The following is a 5559-nucleotide window of genomic DNA, read 5'->3' as shown; positions in this document are numbered from 1 at the left end:
CGCGGGCTCCCTCGCGTCGGCTCCCGCCGCCGCTCGCTCGCCCGCGCCGACGATGTAGGAGGTCGAGGTGCGGAGGCTGGATGATCTCCGCTCGAGGCGGGGCGGGGGCGCGATGTTTTTATGAGACGGAGGTGGGGAGTTCGGTTCCTACACGAATCGTTATCGGTGGGGGAGTTGGGGAGTTCGGTTCGGACGGGGAGAGGTGGCCGAGCGGGATTAGGGGGGTTCTAAAATAGCTATTCTAGAACCACTCTTATATATATATATATATATATATATATATATATATATATATATATATATATATAGAGAAAAGCTTTTCTACTTTGTGTCTCCACGGAGGTGGCAATCATCACTGTTGACATTGCTTTAAGATTCGTTCCGGTGCCATGTGCCATTCTCTCCAATATATATTTCTTGTGTTTAGTTGTGGCTTTAGATTTTTCCTCTTTGGGATGTGTTGGGCCCATACCCTGCCAACTTTTTAGAGATAGGCCTGGTACCTAGTAGCTCTCTACTCGAGCTAAACTAGGTTTACATCGGTGCCAATTCCGCTGAAGGTTCCATTCGGCCCGTTTTCCATTTAGCCGCTCGACATGAATCCCGTTGGCACACCTCCGGATCCGCCAGCACACCTCTCACTCCTCCTCTCCCTTCGTTCTCCAGTACCGGCGATGGCCTCCGCCGTGCGCCCATCCTCCAGCACCACCTAGTCCTTCCGTCGCTCCTCCCCTCCCGATCGAGATCCACACCTCGTCCCCACCTCGTTCTCTACTGCCCCCGACTTCCCCCACGGTCTCAACATCTCTTCGTGGCCACTGTCCGGCCTCACGCCGCCGCGCTAGGTGTAGTGGGAGGAGCTAGCAGCGCCGGCAGTTCCCTCTCCTAATTTCTGGTCATGGGGATTGCGGCGGGCGGCGAGCGGCTGTAGGTGGGGATCACGGCGGTCGGCGAGCAGCTACAAGTATGTATTTGAGCGGATTGAGGCGTGTTGAGCTACGGGCGGCCTGGGTGTCTAGGCGAGCAGCGGGTGGCCTCGGCGCTACCGTGGACCCGTGGTGGACTTCGCCGCGTGGGGAGCTCGTGTTGCATCGCTTTCAGGAAGCGCGTCGTGCGGTGGCTGACCGCGGAGTTGCGCTTGCATCGGCGTTGTGGAGAGCGGGGGGCTGTCCCGGCACTGCCGTGGGCGTCCCATTCTTTTCCCCTCCCCTATCAGCTTCCAGACTCCTTGTTCTCCAGAGAATCGCCATCGACTCCACTAGCGTGCTCCCCAATGGATCTCCCCATTGGGAGAGACGATTCATCTTTCCATGGATTTCTCTCATCCTCTATAAGTACTCCACCCCATGGATTTCTCCCCTCAAACAGTAGTCGAATCACAAGCTGCAGCTGCTAGGTAAACACCTCAGATCCGGATTTACAAAGTGCTGGTGGTTGGTACGGAATTTGAGTCTGTTTTCTTCCAAGAATTTGTTCTTAATATTTGAAGATTTCTCTTCTGTTCATTGTACAGGCCGCTGCAAGATCAGAAGTCATAGAACCGACATGTTGCTCGCATTCAGATTTCAGCCTTGAGATTCAGGTACACAACTACGCATACACCTGGTGTCTGGCTATCTGCACCTATTTTCTCTCTAATAAATGGGCCATTTTCCTGTGTTTCAAGATTCAGTTTTGTCCAATGATTTTTCAATGCAAGATTAGAGGATTTTCCATTCCATTTGTGCACCCTTGCAGCTTTCTGCAATGTTCACGGATGATTTTGATATGATTTGTACAAGCACCTTTTATTTGGTTGGAGAGCACCGTGTGGGATTTAGAGTAGGCACCGAATTATTTTGAAAGGGCACCATTTCATTTTCTTGTAGCCAGAGAGCACTGTCTGCTTCATTAGTTCTGAAATTGTGTTCTGGTTTTGTCCAGCGGATTAATCCCTCCCATGTGGTCAGCACTACAATTTTGAAGTTGAGCTTAACGTGAAACTGAGCTAGTTGATTGATTATCTTTGTTAATGATCTAGTTGATTAGATATCATTGTCACAAATTGTAGCATCATGTAATATATACATTTTCTTCGAATGAAATCTCAATGAAAGGTTTGTTTGCTGCACACTTTAACTTCCATTGAAGTTAAATCCGACCACGTTAACTGGAACTGCTAGTTAATGGGAAAACTAAGTTTGTGACATTCAAACATACCAACAGTTTACTCTTAACTTTGAAGAGGGCACCCATTAGATATGCACCAAGCACCGTTCATGCCAATGAACATGCTCCTTTTGTTTGGGTGGTTGGCTCTTCTTATAAATTGCGTGGAAGTCCTTTTGTTTCCCAGATTTTGATTTGGAGAACAACAAAATTGGTTATTCTAATGTTTCCTGTTAACAACACCGTCTCTTAATTTGATATTTTTAATTTGATCTCCTTCCTCTGTCAATATTGGGGATAATGAACACGGGCAGGTAAGTTGTTTTTTCTCAAAATGAGGGAAGAGAGAGACTTTCTGACGAGCTTAATCTGAAACTGAGCTAATTAATTAGTAATTGTTGTTCATGAGCTAGGTGATCAACTATCTTCAAATAATAGAGTTTTGTATTTTTGAGGTGCTCCATCGTTTGTTCATGGATACTATCTGTGAAAGCACCATTTCTTATGTGTAGTGCACACACACCTAAAGTTATTTTGAGTTACCAGATACAAAATTTATCTGTTCATGGATACTATCTGACAAATATATTTTGAGTTACCAGATACAAAATTTATAAGTTACTTATACAGTGTTGGTGATGCCTCCTCTGTGTAGCTGCGATGTGCTGACGGAGATGCTTAAACTTTGAAGAGCACTCATACTTCAGATATTAGACATGTTGCAGTTGGAAGGTACCTGAAAGGCTTCATTTGATTTCGTAGATTTTGGATAAAATACCTAGGGTTAGTTGGTGTGCTATTTCTGTACACTTAAGATATCTGGTACTTTGCATTCAGATATATCTTGTAGACCTGATTGGAGTAATAAAAATTCCTTAGCATGTTCGCAGTGCATGTTTCCTACATGTCTACTTATTTTATTTTATGATTTCAGTGTGCTATTATCTGAACTAATATTTTTCTTGTCACCATCTAGAAGTGTTGCCCTCATTGCTAATGCTCCTTTATAAATCATATCCATGTATCGTAGCCCATTTATTTGTAGGGTACATAAGGATGGTAAAAAATCAAGATTTTACTATGATTTAAATATTTCGTTTCACTCCCAAAAACAGTAATAGAAAGATTTCTTTTCTTTTCTTTGCTTTTTGTAATATCACCTCAGGATCATAGCATCGAACCATAGCACGAAACCAATCATGAATATACTATAATATTTTCTATGATACATATAGATCTTTTGGTTTGGGTGATTGGAACCTTTCAGTACTTAAACACGCACCTTTCATGTACATGTGTGGCTCTTTTGCAATAATGTTTTCATCTTACAGCTTTGTAGCTTCTGATTTGTTCCTGATATGGATGGACATTGCCATCCAAGGGAAGCAGCTGCAAGGTTGGGTTGTTGTTGGACAGGGAGAGGTTGAGCGGGAGGAGATACGCTGCTCGCCGGCAGGCCGCGCTCTAGCATTAGTGTGTGGTTCGAACGCTTTTGGTACTTACACACGCACCTCTTATGTATATGCCCCTTGCGAATGATCCGTTTTGATTTTGCTAGCATTAGTCAGATCCAGGCACCAAAAGATTGTGAATGGGATCCTTTTCTATTTTCCATTTTGTGTCATGCATGTGAAAATGATCAAGTATATGGTGCTGAACCTGAATTATGTTGTTGTTTCCTCTTATTGTTTTGATTTTTTATATTTGCACTCAGGTCGCGGATTTTTGGTTGTGGTGGCAAATCAATTCAACGGTCAAGTATGTGATGATGCTACAGCTGAATGTTTTGCAATAGGGTCATTGACTCTTGTAAAGCAAGCAAGTAGAAAAATTAATTGGGTAAGATTCTTGTGTTTCTACCAGGTCGAATGAATATATGCTCGAATACCAAAACTATTCAAAATTGAACTAGAACCATTTGTCTTCTTGCCTAGAACCGTTGATGTATTGGCACGCGCACCTTTCCTTAACAAGCGTGGCACCCTTTTTGATCTTTTATTTGCATGTGGTAATCTGATAAAAGGGGACTCTTGTGGAGGAAGTACCAAAATTTAAAAAGAAAATCTATGGGGCAAATTTACTCCCTTGTTTGCTGCTGCTACCAATTTTTAAAGTAAGTCTTTTTATGTGTCATGTTTACACTTGTATCCTGAGTACAGCTGTCGGATTTTGTTGGTTGATGTCAGATTATGTGCCTTGATTCTAATCTTGAACAGTTATGTGAAAAATCATGAAGAATTCTTTACCCGCTAGTAGCATTTTGATAAGTGGAATGAACCAATATAAACATCTGGCACTTTTGATTTGCGTGGTTCGAACCTTTTGGTACTTGCAGACGCACCTTTTATGTGCAAGCATGGCTCTTTTATGATATGTAATTTCGTAGTTTTCAAGATATATAAAAAAAGATCTATCGTTTTTGAAGACATAAAAAAGGTCTGTATAATTTTTGGATTTGTAGTTATCTTTCTTCAGTGTAAATCTGTTCAGCCATTGAGGGATTAAGGGAGGAGCTGGTAGTCACTGATTAGATGGTAAGTTGGTAACAGGAGATAACTAGGGAGAGGAGAGAGAATCGCACATGCATGGCAATTGCAGTACTAGTTTTCTCTCACATGCAGGGTGCAGAATTCCTCCAAGGTAAAGGACACGAGCATGTGAACATGAGCAGGAAATGGGATGCAAGAGCTGCAGCCTTATTCTGGAGAACCTGCACCGCGGCTTGTGAGCTCTGCCGCCCTACCACTTGAAGTCCTCGCCATAACTCGCGTGCAGCGTGGCTGCTCAACACAGCTGCTGTTTATGGATAACTTGCTCTCGAGGTCATGCGAGACAAATATTGTATATTGCACTGTGGTGAGAGTATAATTATAGTGTTTCGATGAGAAAGCAGAGCATTGTTTTGTCTAATTTTCATTGTCTAGCTTTGGATTTTTTCTTTGCTCTGGCTTGTTAACAATTCTTCAATTTTGTTGATGGAATAACACAAAAAAGTAATTTTTGCACCCAGCTCCTGGGCAGCGAGGCATATTATTTGTAATCATCCTTGCATTATGATAATATTTTTCTAATTAAGCAAATATTATTCCGTCTGTTGATAATCTTTTTTCTACTTTTTTACCAGTAGAAAAGCTCTCCAAGGAAACGACGAACAATAAGGCCTGCAGCGAAAAGCTCCCTGATTTTGTCGATACGGGTAGAAAATAAAGAAATGGTTTAATTGCGGGATTGAGTACAGGTTGGTTTGTTGCTGTAATGGAGCATTCAATCGGATTTCCCATGACGGCACTCTAAAAAGATTATTTGATTTATTTGGACATGTTGTACTAATCATTCTAGTTTTTATTTGGTTGTGACACTGTGACCATGGTGATTTAGCTCATAAGTCAGCAATAGGCTCAGTGTCCGTCA

General features: G+C 42.6%; 1 long non-coding RNA gene across 1 annotated transcript; it reads left to right on the top strand.

Moving 5' to 3' along the window:
* The first annotated feature begins 601 nt into the window (after nucleotides 1-601).
* LOC124680611 lies at nucleotides 602-5169 on the top strand. The gene is made up of 5 exons (XR_006995536.1): nucleotides 602-1396; nucleotides 1514-1582; nucleotides 2804-2880; nucleotides 3480-3643; nucleotides 3863-5169. It is a non-coding gene; the product is annotated as an uncharacterized LOC124680611 (long non-coding RNA).
* The last annotated feature ends 390 nt before the right edge of the window (nucleotides 5170-5559 follow it).

The sequence above is a fragment of the Lolium rigidum genome, unplaced genomic scaffold (assembly GCF_022539505.1).
Source record: "Lolium rigidum isolate FL_2022 unplaced genomic scaffold, APGP_CSIRO_Lrig_0.1 contig_21433_1, whole genome shotgun sequence".
NCBI classification, from domain to species: Eukaryota; Viridiplantae; Streptophyta; class Magnoliopsida; order Poales; family Poaceae; genus Lolium; species Lolium rigidum.
This window is presented reverse-complemented; position numbering and strand designations above follow the sequence as displayed.